At 49.0% G+C, this 16,829-nt stretch overlaps 1 protein-coding gene across 1 annotated transcript in view; it reads left to right on the top strand.

The window, feature by feature from the left end:
- The window catches only part of LOC142922740 (protein sel-1 homolog 1-like), a gene marked incomplete at its 5' end in the record, with an annotated part of 26,421 nt that extends 25,460 nt beyond the window's left edge, over positions 1 to 961 (top strand). The window contains one exon of the mRNA XM_076063578.1: positions 1 to 961. This exon is cut by the window's left edge and continues 1,988 nt beyond it.
- Positions 962 to 16,829: the final 15,868 nt, after the last annotated feature.

Genomic DNA, 16,829 nt, shown 5'->3' with positions numbered 1-16,829 from the left:
ACACTCTAACCCACACACTAACCCACACACTAACCCACACACTAACCCACACTCTAACCCACACACTAACCCACACTCTAACCCACACACTAACCCACACACTAACCCACACTCTAACCCACACTCTAACCCACACTCTAACCCACACTCTAACCCACACACTAACCCACACACTAACCCACACACTAACCCACACTCACACCCACACACTAACCCACACTCTAACCCACACACTAACCCACACACTAACCCACACTCTAACCCACACTCTAACCCACACACTAACCCACACTCTAAGCCACACACTAACCCACACACTAACCCACACACTAACCCACACACTAACCCACACTCACACCCACACACTAACCCACACTCTAACCCACACACTAACCCACACACTAACCCACACTCTAACCCACACTCTAACCCACACACTAACCCACACTCTAAGCCACACACTAACCCACACACTAACCCACACACTAACCCACACTCTAACTCGAGCACTCACAGTAACCCTGACCAAGCCTAGCCCTAGCGTGGGCCCTAACTCCAATCATGGTCTCAAACCTCATCACCACCAACCCCCTCAGCTGAGCCAAACAGTAACACTCACCCCAACATTCAGCCCAGCTCTATGGCCCGCTGCACCACTGCTGCGCTCACCACTGCTGTGCTCACCACTGCTGTGCTCGCCACTGCTGCGCTCACCCTCCGTCGGTCAAAGTGGCAGGGGATGTCCGACCCAAGTTACTTACCAGCCACCTCTGTTCACACCCCCCCCCCTCCACCCGCCCCCCACCCTACCCATCCCACCCCCCCGACTCTGAGAGTCGACAGATAATTTATCCCTTGTGTGTGGTGTCTTATTTTGTGAGACGCTTATTGCCACTAATTGTGAATACTGGCGGTGCGGGTTGTAATAAACAGAGTCGGATGGTGGGCCGGCGGTGATGTCGATGATGGTGATGTCGATGATGATGTCGTGCTGCTGTTGGTGTGATGCGTTCCAGCGTTGGTGATGATGATGTGCTGCTGTTGGTGTGACGCGTTCCAGCATTGGTGATAATGTGCTGCTGTTGGTGTGACGCATTCCAGCTTTGGTGATAATGTGCTGCTGCTGGTGTGATGCGTTCCAGCGTTGGTGATGATGTCGATGATGATGTGCTGCTGGTGTGGCGCGTTCCAGCGTTGGTGGCGGTGGCACCTAGGGTGCAGAGGGGTAGAGGTGGCATGGTGGAGAAGGCCGGGGAATCCTCCCACGGTGTTCCCTGCAGGCCACATAAAAAACAATGGAGCCGGCCACGTGGTTGCAACTCATCACGTAAACTCATTATCACCCACGCTTGCTTACCTCAAGACTATGGTGGCTAGAAGATGTTAACTACCTCGCCAGGTATACAGGAGGTCATGGGTTTGATCCCGACCCTGACACCTGCTCTATATTTGGAGCTGCGTGTCTCCCCGTGGTTGCGTAGATTTTTCTTCATGTCCGATTTTTTCCCGTCCACGTTTATAGACTCAACATCACGCGTAGAGACTATTTGGCTGCTATAAATTTCCACGTGATGATAAGCCACTTTGATGGGCTATCATTCGTGATATTCAGGTCACGCGACATAGCGCAATGGGCCTCACCTTGTATAATGACAATAGTCCAGTTGAGTTTATTATAGTTTAGTTTACTGCTGCTGCTGCGTGATCTCAATTGAGTGATCACGATTGGGATGGTTGATTGACAACGGTTCCACTGGGCGTTGCCTTCAATATGGGATGAACCCAGAGGAAGGCCGGAGGAAATCCACACAGAACAGGGGGAGCGAATACAAACTCCACTCACTACAGAACAAGAGAGACAATACAAACTACACTCACTGTAGAACAAGAGAGACAATACAAACTACACTCACTACAGAACAAGAGAGACAATACAAACTACACTCACTGTAGAACAAGAGAGACAATACAAACTACACTCACTATAGAACAAGAGAGACAATACAAACTACACTCACTACAGAACAAGAGAGACAATACAAACTACACTCACTGTAGAACAAGAGAGATAATACAAACTACACTCACTACAGAACAAGAGAGACAATACATACTACACTCACTACAGAACAAGAGAGACAATACAAACTACACTCACTACAGAACAAGAGAGATAATACAAACTCCACTCACTACAGAACAGGAGAGACAATACAAACTACACTCACTGTAGAACAAGAGAGACAATACAAACTACACTCACTACAGAACAAGAGAGACAATACAAACTACACTCACTACAGAACAAGAGAGACAATACAAACTACACTCACTACAGAACAAGAGAGACAATACAAACTACACTCACTACAGAACAAGAGAGACAATACAAACTACACTCACTACAGAACAAGAGAGAATACAAACTACACTCACTACAGAACAGGAGAGACAATACAAACTACACTCACTACAGAACAAGAGAGACAATACAAACTACACTCACTGTAGAACAAGAGAGACAATACAAACTCCACTCACTACAGAACAAGAGAGACAATACAAACTACACTCACTACAGAACAAGAGAGACAATACAAACTACACTCACTATAGAACAAGAGAGACAATACAAACTACACTCACTACAGAACAAGAGAGACAATACAAACTACACTCACTACAGAACAGGAGAGACAATACAAACTACACTCACTACAGAACAAGAGAGACAATACAAACTACACTCACTGTAGAACAAGAGAGACAATACAAACTCCACTCACTACAGAACAAGAGAGACAATACAAACTACACTCACTACAGAACAAGAGAGACAATACAAACTACACTCACTACAGAACAAGAGAGACAATACAAACCACTCACTGTAGAACAAGAGAGACAATACAAACTACACTCACTATAGAACAAGAGAGACAATACAAACTACACTCACTACAGAACAAGAGAGACAATACAAACTACACTCACTACAGAACAAGAGAGACAATACAAACTACACTCACTACAGAACAAGAGAGAATACAAACTACACTCACTACAGAACAAGAGAGACAATACCAACTACACTCACTACAGAACAAGAGAGACAATACAAACTCCACTCACTGTAGAACAAGAGAGACAATACAAACTACACTCACTGTAGAACAGGAGAGACAATACATACTACACTCACTACAGAACAAGAGAGACAATACAAACTACACTCACTACAGAACAGGAGAGACAATACAAACCACTCACTACAGAACAAGAGAGACAATACAAACTACACTCACTGTAGAAAAGGAGAGACAATACAAACTACACTCACTGTAGAACAGGAGAGACAATACTAACTACACTCACTACAGAACAAGAGAGACAATACAAACTACACTCACTACAGAACAAGAGAGACAATACAAACTACACTCACTACAGAACAAGAGAGACAATACAAACTACACTCACTACAGAACAAGAGAGACGATACAAACTACACTCACTACAGAACAAGAGAGACAATACAAACGCCACTTACTACAGAACAAGAGAGACAATACAAACTACACTCACAGAGGAGTCGGGGATCGAACCCAGCCATTTGCTCTGTGGGCTCGAGGGCCTTCGCGCCGCCACCCTACCGCGTTGACGTCACAGCGTCACGTGTGCAGATGCTGGCACGTCACAAGGCATTTTCGTGACGTCATGGCGTGCAGCGCTCGTGACCCCGAGTAGCCGCGGCGACATTCAGTGGCAATCTCCCTCCCCACCCCCCGTCGTTAAGAGGCCGGCCATAAATGACGTCACGCACCTAGGGGGGGTGCGGGGTCAGGCATTTGTGACGATGTGTGACGAGGAGGGGGGGGGTTGAGAAATGTGACGTCACATCAAAAATGCGCTACTTTAAATACATATAGACAACACGTTCTACTTAAATAGAATTGTTATAACAAAACGAATTTTGAGAAATTTTCATTATTCACTATTTTATTATTTTAATTTACCACGGTCACCTTTTATTTATCCCATGAAGCAGGATTTTGCTTCTCCCACGACTCTCGGTGCGTCATCCAGACACCAGATGAACCGCGGTGCCTAGGAGATGTTATCTCCCTCGCCTGGCATACAGGAGGTCGTGGGTTCGACCCTGACGCCTGCTCTATATTTGGAGTTTCCGTATCTCTCCCCGTGGTCGCGTGAATTTTTCTCCGGGTCCTGCGGTGTTTTCCCTCCACATTTGGAACCGAAATGATGCGTTTAGAAGACTTGGCTGTTGTTAATGTGCACGTGATGATGATAAGCCACTTCGTTGAGCTGTCATTTGTGGCCAGGTCGCTTCTGAAAAAGAGCCATATAGCTTCGTGGGCTTTACCTGGTAAAATTAAAGTAATGTAGTTTATTTGTTTATCTTTATTTAATCTCTTTTAGTATTTTATCTCTCGTCTCCAGCGTTTCAAGTCTCCGTTCTATCTCCTCGTGCAAGTCTCGACTTGTTTACAGCTCTCTCTCTTGTTTTCTCACTCTCTCGCTCATCCACAGACTTTGGGCCTCGGTGGTCAGTGGGAAGTAGCCACCCACCTGCCGAGGAGCGGCTGGCTCGCTGTGTCGTCTGCCACCACCGTGGTGGTGGCAGACGACATCAACGTCACTGGGGCTATCAGTGTCCACCATCACCGTGGTGGTGATGGTGGACATCAACGTCACTGGGGCTATCAGTGTCCACCATCACTGTGGTGGTGGTGGACATGAACGTCACTGGGGCCATCAGTGTCCACCATCACCGTGGTGGTAGTGGTGGACATCAACGTCACTGACGCCATCAGTGTCCACCACCACCGTGGTGGTGGTGGTGGACATCAGCGTCACTGGGGCTATCAGTGTCCACCATCACAGTGGTGGCAGACGACATCAACGTCACTGACGCCATCAGTGTCCACCACCACCGTGGTGGTGGTGGACATGAACGTCACTGGGGCTATCAGTGTCCACCATCACCGTGGTGGTGGACATCAACGTCACTGGGGCCATCAGTGTCCACCATCACTGTGGTGGTAGTGGTGGACATCAACGTCACTGACGCCATCAGTGTCCACCATCACTGTGGTGGTGGTGGACATCAACGTCACTGACGCCATCAGTGTCCACCATCACCGTGGTGGTAGTGGTGGACATCAACGTCACTGACGCCATCAGTGTCCACCATCACCGTGGTGGTGGACACTGATGGCGCCATTACTCCCCCCCCCCCCTCCCCGAGTGGCACTGGGGTCTGAGAAGAGCGATCCGGAGCTTGGGACCGGGTAAAGCTCCAGCCAGAGACGACCCCCCCCCACCCCCACCCCGTACCAAAGCGATCCAGAATCAGAATATTCACATATATATTGGAGGAATCCGATGAGCTATGAAGCTCTTTTTCACAGGTGCCCAGCAGAGGCACGGGTTTAGAACGTTACAGCGACAAACAATACGCAGATACGCTTGGGGAGATTGGCACGGTGTGACCTCCTTGCACCTGCCCGCACTACAGGCGGCACGGGGCTCGACATGCAGCGCAACGATGCCCTGGTGGTTCCATTTGTACTCGGATGTTGACAGCGGCAGCCCTCCCGCATCTCCCTGCCCGATGTGAGGCCTAAAAAGGCCCTGGTGGGGAGTGTTCAACATCGCTCCCCCTTGCCAGGCAGCGTTTCCTAGGGGAGGCTTGCAGTGTGTAGGGAGTGCAAAAGGGCCTACAGTGCCATCGAGAGGCCAGGGCTCGCGAGTGATTCCTCGTGCTTGACCCCCTGTTCATGATCTTCATGATGGTGGACAGGCCCCGAGTAAAGACGCGTGGCCAGGAGACGCAGCCATTCCCTGTTCACCTTGGGCTGTGACAAAGATGTCCTCTGGCCCCTAGACTTTAACTTCTTTTATTTGACCGCAAAGTTTGAAGAGCTCTCCATAGCTCTCCCGAATAAATTCCCATCTGGTACAGTTACAATGGTAGGCTGATCGATGCCCGGGTCCGGTCAAGCTATGGGCTCTCTATTGGTCAGTCATTATTTGTGCTGATCTGGCCATTGCTGCTCATGCTAATGTAATGACAGGGTGCCACCTGTCGGCCAGGAGGAGTAGTCACGGGTATGGGCGCGTTACATAACCAACCAGAAGGGGGTTAAAGGTAACAGGCGGGGTCAGTCGAGAAGCTCTGGGAACCTGCTCTAGAAGGGGACGTGACCGAAGGTTCTAGAAGGGGACGTGACCGAAGGTTCTAGAAGGGGACGTGACCGAAGGTTCTAGAAGGGGACGTGGCCGAAGGTTCTAGAAGGGGACGGGACCGAAGGTTCTAGAAGGGGACGTGACCGAAGGCTCTAGAAGGGGACGTGACCGAAGGTTCTAGAAGGGGATGTGACCGAAGGCTCTAGAAGGGGACGTGACCGAAGGTTCTAGAAGGGGACGTGACCGAAGGCTCTAGAAGGGGACGTGACCGAAGGCTCTAGAAGGGGACGTGACCGATGGTTCTAGAAGGGGACGTGACCGAAGGCTCTAGAAGGGGACGTGACCGAAGGCTCTAGAAGGGGACGTGACCGAAGGTTCTAGAAGGGGACGTGACCGAAGGTTCTAGAAGGGGACGTGACCGAAGGTTCTAGAAGGGGACGTGACCAAAGGTTCTAGAAGGGGACGTGACCGAAGGCTCTAGAAGGGGACGTGACCGAAGGTTCTAGAAGGGGACGTGACCGAAGGTTCTAGAAGGGGACGTGACCGAAGGTTCTAGAAGGGGACGTGACCGAAGGTTCTAGAAGGGGACGTGACCGAAGGTTCTAGAAGGGGACGTGACCGAAGGTTCTAGAAGGGGACGTGACCGAAGGTTCTAGAAGGGGACGTGACCGAAGGTTCTAGAAGGGGACGTGACCGAAGGTTCTAGAAGGGGACGTGACCGAAGGTTCTAGAAGGGGACGTGACCGAAGGTTCTAGAAGGGGACGTGACCGAAGGTTCTAGAAGGGGACGTGACCGAAGGTTCTAGAAGGGGACGTGACCGAAGGTTCTAGAAGGGGACGTGACCGAAGGTTCTAGAAGGGGACGTGACTGAAGGTTCTAGAAGACCACGTGACCGAAGGTTCTAGAAGGGGACGTGACCGAAGGTTCTAGAAGGGGACGTGACCGAAGGTTCTAGAAGGGGACGTGACCGAAGGTTCTAGAAGGGGACGTGACCGAAGGTTCTAGAAGGGGACGTGACCGAAGGTTCGGGGCTGTCGCGGGGTCCTGGCTGCATCGCTGCTCGCCGTCATCTCTCTTCGTCGTCCGGCCTCGTGGCCGATCCTCTGCACGGCTCCCATCGTCGTCATGGCTGCATTAGTCAGCCAGCTACGTAGTTAGACGCGGACGATGGGGCCGTGCAGGAAGGTCGGCTGTGTGTAGCTACGTAGACACATTTCTATCGCCAAGCCTGAAGAAGCCTTCTGCACGTTGTGTCTGGGAAGTCGCTCACACCGCGAAGTGAAGGCTCAGCCGATGAACCTTGACCCTGCCACTAACTGGTGGGCCCTGCCGTCAGCCGAACGAACACCAAGCACCCGCCTGGGTTGTTTGTGTCGTAACATTACTCCACCCCCTCAAATCCCCATGGGTGATGGGGCAGTTGTGGAGTGAGTGGAGATGTTTCTGTACCGTCAACACCATCACCACATCACGCGCCATCACCACATCACACGCCATCACCACATCACACACACCATCACCACATCACACACCATCACCACCCTCACCACATCACACACACCATTGCTACCATCACCACATCACACAACATCACCACCCTCACCACATCACATACACCATCACCACCCTCACCACATCACACACCATCACCTCATCACACACCATCACCACCCTCACCACATCACACACCATCACTACAGTCACCACATCACACACCATCACCACCCTCATCACATCACACCATCACTACCCTCACCACATCACACACACTCACTACCCTCACCACATCACACACCATCACCACCCTCACAACATCACTCACACTACCACCACCCTCACCACATCACACACCATCACCACAGTCACCACATCACACACCATCACCACCCTCATCACATCACACACCATCACCACCCTCACCACATCACACACACCATCACCACCTTCACCACATCACACACCATCACCACAGTCACCACATCACACACCATCACCACCCTCACCACATCACACACCATCACTACCCTCACCACATCACACACCATCACTACCCTCACCACATCACACACACCATCACCACCCTCACCACATCACACACCATCACCACCCTCACCACATCACACACCATCACTACCCTCACCACATCACACACCATCACTACCCTCACCACATCACACACACCATCACCACCCTCACCACATCACACACCATCACCACCCTCACCACATCACACACCATCACCACCCTCACCACATCACACACCATCACCACCCTCACCACATCACACACCATCACTACCCTCACCACATCACACACCATCACCACCCTCACCACATCACACACCATCACCACCCTCATCACATCACACACCATCACCACCCTCACCACATCACACACACCATCACCACCTTCACCACATCACACACCATCACCACAGTCACCACATCACACACCATCACCACCCTCACCACATCACACACCATCACTACCCTCACCACATCACACACCATCACTACCCTCACCACATCACACACACCATCACCACCCTCACCACATCACACACCATCACCACCCTCACCACATCACACACCATCACTACCCTCACCACATCACACACCATCACTACCCTCACCACATCACACACACCATCACCACCCTCACCACATCACACACCATCACCACCCTCACCACATCACACACCATCACCACCCTCACCACATCACACACCATCACCACCCTCACCACATCACACACCATCACTACCCTCACCACATCACACACCATCACCACCCTCACCACATCACACACCATCACCACCCTCACCAGATCACACACCATCACCACCCTCACCACATCACTCACACTACCACCACCCTCACCACATCACACACACCATCACCACCTTCACCACATCACACACCATCACCACAGTCACCACATCACACACCATCACCACCCTCACCACATCACACACCATCACCACCCTCACCAGATCACACACACTATCACCGCCCTCTCCACACTCACACACGTCACACCAACACCTCGCACGCTAAAACCCTAAAGTGATTTATTGACATCCGCCACGTCTTGGCTCAGATAACCCACAGCACCGTCCAAGGCTACTGCTGCTCGGAGATCGCAAAGTCCCCTGCGATAAGAGAGGTTTTTGGACAAGTGTGCGAAAACCGTGGTGTAACTTTTGATGTGATTGTGGTGTTTGTGTGATGATGATGATGATGAGGGTGTTGATGGTGTTTGTGTGATGATGATGAGGGTGTTGATGGTGTTTGTGTGATGATGATGAGGGTGTTGATGGTGTTTGTGTGATGATGATGAGGGTGTTGATGGTGTTTGTGTGATGATGATGATGAGGGTGTTGATGGTGTTTGTGTGATGATGAGGGTGTTGATGGTGTTTGTGTGATGATGATGAGGGTGTTGATGGTGTTTGTGTGATGATGATGAGGGTGTTGATGGTGTTTGTGTGATGATGATGATGAGGGTGTTGATGGTGTTTGTGTGATGATGATGAGGGTGTTGATGGTGTTTGTGTGATGCGATGAGGATGTTGATGGTGTGTTTGCGTGATGATGAGGATGATGAGGTTAGCGTGTGTCTATGACCAGCTGCGGTTTGACAGCAGAGGTCTCACTCCGAATCAATAGGGTGGCATTATCTGCATAACGCTGTGTGGAAGCTACCTGGTCTGTATCTCCTCACGAAGCTTCGGGTCTTCTCAGCCACAGTCATGCCCTCCCTTCTCTCCACTTGTGAAACCCCCCGAATGGAATATCTGTGCCGGTTAGAAACATTCAGGCAGGTCGACCTGCGAACCATCCTGAGTTTACCAGACTGGATTATGTGAGGAGCTCACAAATCCTTGAAAGATCTGGACACAATCCCATCGGTGAGCTCCTCCGGCGAGCAAGGCTGCGTTGGCTGGATCATGTAGCTCGCATTACCCAGCCACCGCATGCCCAAAGAGCTTCGATTTGGCCGGATAGAGGGGGCTCGCGATCCCTCTATCCGGCCAGAGAAGAGATGTACTAATGTGGTACAGGAGGATGTGGAGCTGATTGGACTTCCCAAAGACCGGTACCAGCGGTGTCAAGATCGGCCTCTGTGGAGGAGATTCGTGAAAGACGCTACTGGGCAGTTGGAGGTAGTCGCCCTCTAGCAACAACGGAGGCTGTTGTTGAGGTCAGGTTGTTAATGGGTTGTGTGATGTGGTGAAGGTGGTGTGTTCAATGTGGTGATGATGGCGCACTTGATGATGTGTGTGGGTGGTGACGGGGTGTGGGGTGTGATGTGGTGAACATGATGATGATGGCGCGTGTAATGAGGTAAGGGTGATCACTGTGTAACAATTTTTTTTGGTTCCTGGGTAGTAAGTGTTATTTCCTAATTGCTTATGCCTCAAAAGTACAGAAAATGGCTATTATTCCCCACAAATTTTGCTTTTGTGACCAGGACAGTAATATTTAGAAATGTACCTATTTTACAGAACATTCCAGTTCCGAGTAAACTTGGAGTAACTTCTAAAACATTCTAGAACTTTCCAGTAATATAAATAGTCGTATAAATACAGGGGCCTTAAGCCCACCAGTCCAGTTTAGTTCCAGCTGCCTAAGTGGATACATATCTGCATTTTTCGAAGATGGCATCAAGAGGCTGCAAGCAACCGGCAGACGGATTTTGTTTTGTCTACGGCCAAATTGTCAAGACAAGAGCGACACAGTACTCTGTGGAAGATTCTGCTAAGATGTGTGAGGCCTACAAGGGATATTTCGGCATGCCTGTCTGGGATCAAGACAAACCCTGGGCACCTCATTTCACGTGCGAGCAATGTAAAACAACTCTGGAAGGTAAGACGGACAATTGTTGCTCGGAGTTTTGTTTTTAAATTTGTGAAAACATTAAATTATGAGACCTCCTTTGCCAGAAACAAGATATAGGAATAGGTTTTACCCTTTTAACTGGCACAAAAACTGACACCTTTATTCAAGGCATCATGTTTGCAATAACCACAACACAAGCAGTCAAAATGCAAACAAAAAAGACAACTCTGATAATAATATGCACTGTCCTTGAATTTGATGGGTCCACACCCGAGACAGCTTTTCTTAGAGCCTAGTCTCCATTGGTGTTGGACCAGAAGACGCCAAAAGGCATTTAGTATTCCTAAACATAAAATTGTTAAAGTTTTAAATTTTAAAATGTTTTGCAATTTTCAATGTTATTGAAAAAATATATCATATGTGAAAAATGTTGCGAGAATCTCTGACACATTAGTAATGGGTGAAATAAATGTATATTTGTAGGATGGTACAGAGGGGAAAAGAGAGCCATGAAGTTCTCTATCCCAGTAATTTGGTGGGAACCCACTGACCACTCAAGCAACTGCTACTTCTGTATGGTGGACCCTTCCAAACGTCGGACTGGCAAGAATGCACCCGCTATCACGTATCTGGACCTTCCTTCATCCATCGCCCCGTGCCACACTTCCATGAGCTCCCCGTACCCACTCCTCCGGAGAGAACGCAGTCGTCTTTAGAAGAGAGCAGCAAGTCAGAGAGCGAGGAAGACTTTATAGATCCAGATGACACTTTCAGATGTGGAGCTGAGGAGAGAAACCCATACTACCCCAACCATAAAGACCTCAACGACTTGATCAGAGATCTTGGTCTCACCAAGTCCAATGCCGAGCTTTTGACGTCTCGGCTCAAGCAGTGGAACTTGTTGGATAAAAGTGTTCAAGTCGCAGATCAGAGGAAGCGTCACCATCTTTTTGCAGCTTCTTCACCCGTCAAGATGGGCTCTGCTTCTGCCACAATGTGACCAGTCTGTTCGAGGCAATCAGAATCGTCTGTAACCAGAATGAGTGACATCTCTTCATTGACAGCTCATCCAGGAGCCTCAAAGTCGTGCTGCTCCATAATGATAACAAGTACCCGTCTCTTCCACTGGCTCACTCGGTGCACCTCAAAGAGGATTACAACGGCATCAAGACCTTGCTGGACGCCTTGAAGTATGATGAGTACGGCTGGGAGGTCATCTGAGACTTCAAAATGGTGGCATTCCTGATGGGTCTCCAAGGTGGTTTTCCAAGTTTCCCTGCTATCTTTGCCTTTGGGACAGCAGGGACACCAAGGCGCACTACCACAGGTGGGACTGGCCACAGCGAACCGAGTTCTCTGTGGGGAGGAACAACGTCAAGTGGGAGCCACTGGTGGACCCTCGGAAGGTGCTGATGCCACCACTGCACATCAAATTGGGCCTTATGAAACAATTTGTCAGAGCTGTCGATAAGGAGTCGGCAGCCTTCAAGTACCTTCAAGACTTTTTCTCTAAGCTGTCTGAGGCAAAGGTCAAAGACCACAGATAAAGAAAATCCTGGAGTGCAACGAATTCCTCAAGAAGCTCACTAGTAAGGAGAAAGCGGCTTGGAACAGATTTGTCACAGAGGTTTGTGGCTTCCGAAAACTATGTAGAGCTGGTTAAGACTCTGGTGAAGAACTGCAGCACAATGGGCTGTAGGATGTCCCTCAAAGTCCATATCCTTGATGCTCATCTTGATAAATTCAAGGAGAACATGGGAGCGTACTCAGATGAGCAAGGCGAGCGCTTCCACCAGGATATACTGAACTTTGAACGCCGCTACCAAGAACGGTATAACGAGAACATTATGGGAGACTACATTTGGGGGCAGATTCGTGAAAGTGATTTACAGTATAATCGTAAATCTCGAAAAACTACTCACTTACAAATATTTCGTAGTCATTTTTTAAATAATTTTAGTATAAATACATGTTAATTTTGATTCATATTTATTTTTTTACGACTTTATGTGAATGAATAGACACACATTCGCCCGTTTTATCATTTAAAATAGGTTAATTTTAAAATATCACTGCCCTGGTCACAAAAACAAAGTTTGTGGGGAATAATAGTCATTTTCTGTACTTTTTAGGCATTAGCAATGATAAAAAAAAACACTTTCTACCCAGGGAAAAAAATTGTGCTACATCGTGTAATGAGAGGAGTGAGTTGGAGTCCTCGCACAATCCACAGAGAGCAGTTTCGCTGGCTGGAGGAAGCCCACCCCCCCACTCCTCCTCCTCGACCCCACTCCTCCTCCTCCTCCTCGACCCCACTCCTCCTCCTCCTCGACCCCACTCCTCCTCCTCGACCCCCCACTCCTCCTCCTCGACCCCACTCCTCCTCCTCCTCCTCGACCCCCCACTCCTCCTCCTCCTCGACCCCACTCCTCCTCCTCGACCCCCCACTCCTCCTCCTCCTCGACCCCCCACTCCTCCTCCTCCTCGACCCCACTCCTCCTCCTCGACCCCCCACTCCTCCTCCTCCTCGACCCCCCACTCCTCCTCCTCCTCGACCCCACTCCTCCTCCTCCTCGACCCCCCACTCCTCCTCCTCCTCGACCCCCCACTCCTCCTCCTCCTCGACCCCACTCCTCCTCCTCCTCGACCCCCCACTCCTCCTCCTCCTCGACCCCCCACTCCTCCTCCTCCTCGACCCCCCACTCCTTCTCCTCCTCCTCGACCCCCCACTCCTCCTCCTCCTCGACCCCCCTCCTCCTCCGTCCCCCTTCTCTGAACGAGGCGACCTCCGAAAGCAGAAGCGGCAGCAGCTCAGACTTCAGAATCTTTATTGCAGTTGGGTAAATTACCCTCATAAAACTACCCTCGTTAAACTACCCTCGTTAAACTACCCTCGTTAAAACTACCCTCATTAAACTAACCTCAATAAACTACCCGCATTAAATTACCCTCGTTAAACTACCCTCGTCAAAATACCCTCGTTAAAACACCCTCGTCAAAATACACTCGTTAAACTACCCTCGTTAAAACACCCTCGTCAAAATACACTCGTTAAACTACCCTCGTTAAAATACCCTCGTTAAAATACACTCGTTAAACTACCCTCGTTAAACTACCCTCGTTAAACTACCCTCGTTAAACTACCCTCGTTAAACTACCCTCGTTAAACTACCCTCGTTAAAACACCCTCGTTAAAATACACTCGTTAAAATACCTCGTTAAACTACCCTCGTTAAAATACCCTCGTTAAACTACCCTCGTTAAACTACCCTCGTTAAACTACCCTCGTTAAAACACCCTCGTTAAAATACACTCGTTAAAATACCTCGTTAAACTACCCTCGTTAAAATACCCTCGTTAAACTACCCTCGTTAAAACACCCTCGTTAAACTACCCTCGTTAAACTACCCTCGTTAAACTACCCTCGTTAAACTACCCTCGTTAAACTACCCTCGTTAAAATACCCTCGTTAAACTACCCTCGTTAAAACACCCTCGTTAAACTACCCTCGTTAAACTACCCTCGTTAAACTACCCTCGTTAAACTACCCTCGTTAAAATACCCTCGTCAAAATACCCTCGTTAAACTACCCTCGTTAAACTACCCTCGTTAAACTACCCTCGTTAAACTACCCTCGTTAAACTACACTCGTTAAACTACCCTCGTTAAAATACACTCGTTAAACTACCCTCGTTAAACTACCCTCGTTAAAATACCCTCGTTAAACTACCCTCGTCAAAACACCCTCGTTAAACTACCCTCGTTAAACTACCCTCGTTAAACTACCCTCGTTAAACTACCCTCGTTAAACTACCCTCGTTAAAACACCTCGTTAAAATACACTCGTTAAACTACCCTCGTTAAACTACCCTCGTTAAAATACACTCTTTAAACTACCCTCGTTAAACTACCCTCGTTAAAATACACTCGTTAAACTACCCTCGTTAAACTACACTCGTTAAACTACCCTCGTTAAACTACCCTGGTTAAAACACCCTCGTTAAAATACACTCGTTAAACTACCCTCGTTAAACTACCCTCGTTAAAATACACTCGTTAAACTACCCTCGTTAAAATACCCTCGTTAAACTACCCTCGTTAAACTACCCTCGTTAAACTACCCTCGTTAAAACACCCTCGTTAAACTACCCTCGTTAAAACACCGAGTGGATGGCGGCCCATTCTTTCATTATCCTTAATAGTTGAGCAGTGGTCCACTACCATCACGTCTACAGGTGAACAGTAGTCCACTCTCATCACGTTTACAGGTGAGTAGTGGTCTACTACCATCACGTCTACAGGTGAACAGTGGTCCACTCTCATCACGTTTACAGGTGAACAGTGGTACACTACCATCACGTTTACAGGTGAACAGTGGTCCACTACCATCACGTTTACAGGTGAGCAGTGGTCCACTACCATCACGTCTACAGGTGAACAGTGGTCCACTCTCATCACGTTTACAGGTGAACAGTGGTACACTACCATCACGTTTACAGGTGAACAGTGGTCCACTACCATCACGTTTACAGGTGAACAGTGGTCCACTCTCATCACGTCTACAGGTGAGCAGTGGTCCACTACCATCACGTTTACAGGTGAACAGTGGTCCACTACCATCGCGTTTACAGGTGAACAGTGGTCCACTACCATCACGTTTACAGGTGAGCAGTGGTCCACTACCATCACGTTTACAGGTGAACAGTGGTCCACTCTCATCACATTTACAGGTGAGCAGTGGTCTACTACCATCACGTCTACAGGTGAACAGTGGTCCACTCTCATCATGTTTACAGGTGAACAGTGGTACACTACCATCACGTTTACAGGTGAACAGTGGTCCACTACCATCACGTTTACAGGTGAGCAGTGGTCCACTACCATCACGTTTACAGATGAACAGTGGTCCACTACCATCACGTTTACAGGTGAACAGTGGTCCACTCCCATCACGTTTACAGATGAAAAGTGGTCCACTCTCATGACGTTTACAGGTGAACAGTGGTCCACTCTCATCACGTTTACAGATGAACAGTGGTCCACTACGGTCACGTTTACAGGTGAACAGTGGTCCACTACCATCACGTTTACAGGTGAACAGTGGTACACTACCATCACGTCTACAGGTGAACAATGGTCCAATACCATCACGTTTACAGGTGAACAGTGGTCCAAACCATCACGTTTACAGGTGAACAGTGGTCCACTCTCATGACGTTTACAGGTGAACAGTGGTTCACTACCATCACGTTTACAGGTGAACAGTGGTCCACTACCATCACGTTTACAGGTGAACAGTCGTCCACTCCCATCACGTTTACAGGTGAACAGTGGTCCACTACCATCACGTTTACAGATGAACAGTGGTCCACTACCATCACGTTTACAGGTGAACAGTGGTTCACTCCCATCACGTTTACAGGTGAAAAGTGGTCCACTCTCATTACATTTACAGGTGAACAGTGGTCCACTCTCATCACGTTTACAGATGAACAGTGGTCCACTACGGTCACGTTTACAAGTGAACAGTGGTCCACTACCATCACGTTTACAGGTGAACAGTGGTCCACTACCATCACGTTTACAGGTGAACAGTGGTCCACTACCATCACGTCTACAGGTGAACAATGGTCCAATACCATCACGTTTACAGGTGAACAGTGGTCCAAACCATCACGTTTACAGGTGAACAGTGGTATACTCTCATGACGTTTACAGGTGAACAGCTGTTCACTACCATCACGTTTACAGGTGAACAGTGGTCCACTACCATCACGT

Source organism: Petromyzon marinus, unplaced genomic scaffold (genome assembly GCF_048934315.1).
Source record: "Petromyzon marinus isolate PM22_M1 ecotype Great Lakes invasive population unplaced genomic scaffold, UKy_Petmar_22M1.pri1.0 PM_Scaffold_155, whole genome shotgun sequence".
Taxonomy (NCBI): Eukaryota; Metazoa; Chordata; class Hyperoartia; order Petromyzontiformes; family Petromyzontidae; genus Petromyzon; species Petromyzon marinus.
The sequence above is the reverse complement of the archived record's forward strand: the minus strand, read 5'-3'. Positions and strand labels throughout refer to the sequence as shown.